This window comes from Kryptolebias marmoratus, linkage group LG15 (genome assembly GCF_001649575.2).
Source record: "Kryptolebias marmoratus isolate JLee-2015 linkage group LG15, ASM164957v2, whole genome shotgun sequence".
Classification (NCBI taxonomy): Eukaryota; Metazoa; Chordata; class Actinopteri; order Cyprinodontiformes; family Rivulidae; genus Kryptolebias; species Kryptolebias marmoratus.
In genome coordinates, this window is record NC_051444.1 from 34,621,077 (window position 1) to 34,623,765 (window position 2,689).

The following is a 2,689-nucleotide window of genomic DNA, read 5'->3' on the forward strand; positions in this document are numbered from 1 at the left end:
TGGATTCTTCCATCTCTGCCCGTGCGCATGTTATTTACCTGTGTTTACTTTTATTGTGGTCATTTATAAAGCTGTTGGTTGGTTAAACTAATTATCATTATTCATAATAATATACTGGAACAAAAAGTCATAGCTGAAAAAGCGTTTCATTGTTCAATTTTTATTGATGTTAGACGATGATCCGATGCATGTAAAATTAATAAGGTGACGAAACACTCCGGTGGCCCCCCCACCTAGAAAATGAATCCGGCGCCACTGCTGCCAGGCCACATTAAAGTCTCCTAAATCTTCTTTATTCCCCATCCTGATGCGTCTTTACTATGTCTACATACCCAAAGGCATTGAGTTGCTGCAATGTGATTAGCTATTAGTGTTAACAAGTAATGGAACAAGTGTACCTTATAAAGTGGCCAATGTCTCTGACCTGACCTACAGGGGGCACTGTATCAAATATTTTTTCTAGCCTGGCATTAGTACGGGGAGCTTGGTGTACAATCCAGCATTACAAAGACAGATCGAACACAGCAGTCAAAACATTAGGAGGGATATCCTCTTTAATTACATGATACAACAAATAATTCAGATTTCTAATATCAGTTGCCCAGTAGTAGTACGACAGGTTAGATAGTGTCATTCCACCCAGAGCTTTGGCCTCTGGAAGACTTGATGGGTGCTTTCTTGCTTTCAGTAAAATCTAAACTCAGACTAATGGCGTTGTGGAAAAAAGCTAAAAGAGAGAAAAATTCGAATAAATTGAAAGAAATATAAGAAGTGTGGTAAGATATTCAGTCTGAAAATCGTTTGAGTAACATTCAGCAATTTACCAGTAAGACAATGATCTCTGCTCTTGCTCCTGTTCATAGATAATCACTGCCCCTGTTTCCTGTCTCTTTTAAAATAAACCTAGTCTTAAATGTGAAATGAAGTGTTTTGAAACTAACATAAATTAAAAGAAAGTCATAAAAGGGGCTTGTTTTCAGAGTATAGTATTTTTTTACAATTACACAAATTCAAAATTAATAATAAAAGATTGAAAAAATGACAAGGGTCTCTTCGTCTTTTTCCACGATCACTCAGAAGTGTGATGTATCGAGTGCCACACACAGGAATGGGAACAAGGCAGATATGTATAGTGAGGGGGTAAGATGGCTCAGTGTGTTGTAATTATTTGTGTAAACTGACCCAAAACTACAACAGTTGTGATGACACAGCTGTTGATGTGGTTAGTTTAGATTAGGGGGCGTTGAGAGGATGACAGGGGGCGCTGGCAGCAATATTTTCAAAAAGGGGGCATTGATTTTTTTTTTTGGAGGGAGGGGGGGGGCTTGAAGTTTACACCAAAGATTCACAACAATATCAGTTTAAACTTTGAACTACTTGCAAAAATATTGTGGCCTAAAACATTCAAACCGTTACAGAACTGCAGCTGTATGATGATGTTTCTCTTTGGTGCAGCTCTGTGCTGCCTTCAGGAGAACGGGACATCAGATTATCGTTTTTATAATTTGTCCCACATGACAGTTACTTTGTAAACTTTGAGAAAGGAACGCTCTCTTTAGTGGTATTACCCTTGGAATTATTTATTTCTCTTACATGGGTTAATTTCTCTGAAGGATACACCGTGAGCACATTGTTGTCGCAGTGGTTAAACATTTAAAAGAGCAATATTCTGTTTTCGGACTTTCCCTGAAAGCGTCCAGCATCCAAACGCACATTAACACTTTTTTGGGCAAGACGCTTTGTTGACATGTGTTGAGAAACCATGTCTTTAATATTTATTCCTTTCAGAGGAATCTCACCTCACCACTTAGTTTCTCTCACATTTGTCCAGTCAAGTTGGTTATGTTGACGGACTGCAGTCAGGTGGGGATCCCTATGAGGACACGCATGCAGATGAGCTTCCCTGAGATGGTTTCTGACAGTTTGTGCAGAAATTCTTTGGTTATGCAAACCAGTTGTTGCAGCAGCTGTCCTGGTGGCTGGTCTCAGATGATCTTGGAGGTGACGATGCTAGATGTGGAGGTACTGGGCTGGTGTGCTTATACTTGGTCTGAGGTTTTGAGGCTGGTTGGTTCCTGACAAATTCTTTGAACAGCCTTTGGAGAAGGCTTATGGTAGAGAAATGAACAGTCAATTCACAGACAACAGCTCTGATGGACATTGTCAGCACGCCAATTGCGATTCCCTCAAAACTTGCAACATCTGTGACATTGTGCTGTTTGACTAAGATAGAGTTACACAAATTTATGAACAATATTTGAGAGAAAAAGGTGTACTGCAATGGCGGGCGGTGCATTTCACACTAAGGCCTTCAGTGATGTCCAACTTAGTCAATAAATACCTCTCATTATGCCAGCGTTTATAACACCAGGACTGGAGAGTAGTTAGAAACACACTTAAGCACTACTTGGCATTGCATCACCTCAGCTGTGTACAAAATGGGCTTTTATCTGTCGCATTTTAAAAATCAACAAACCCGCATCAGCAATTAAAACATATCTGGTATGTTACTGTCAAAACTAAATAAATGTTTGCATTCACCAAAACGGCTGTGTCCCCCAAAACACTTATTTCAACACAAAATCCATTCTGGGACAGGTTAGCTAGCTCGGGGTCGGCCGTCCTCCTCTAACGAGATCTAGCTTCTCTTGAAAAGTTCGTCTTGAAAACAGCCTTGCCAGTAAATCAG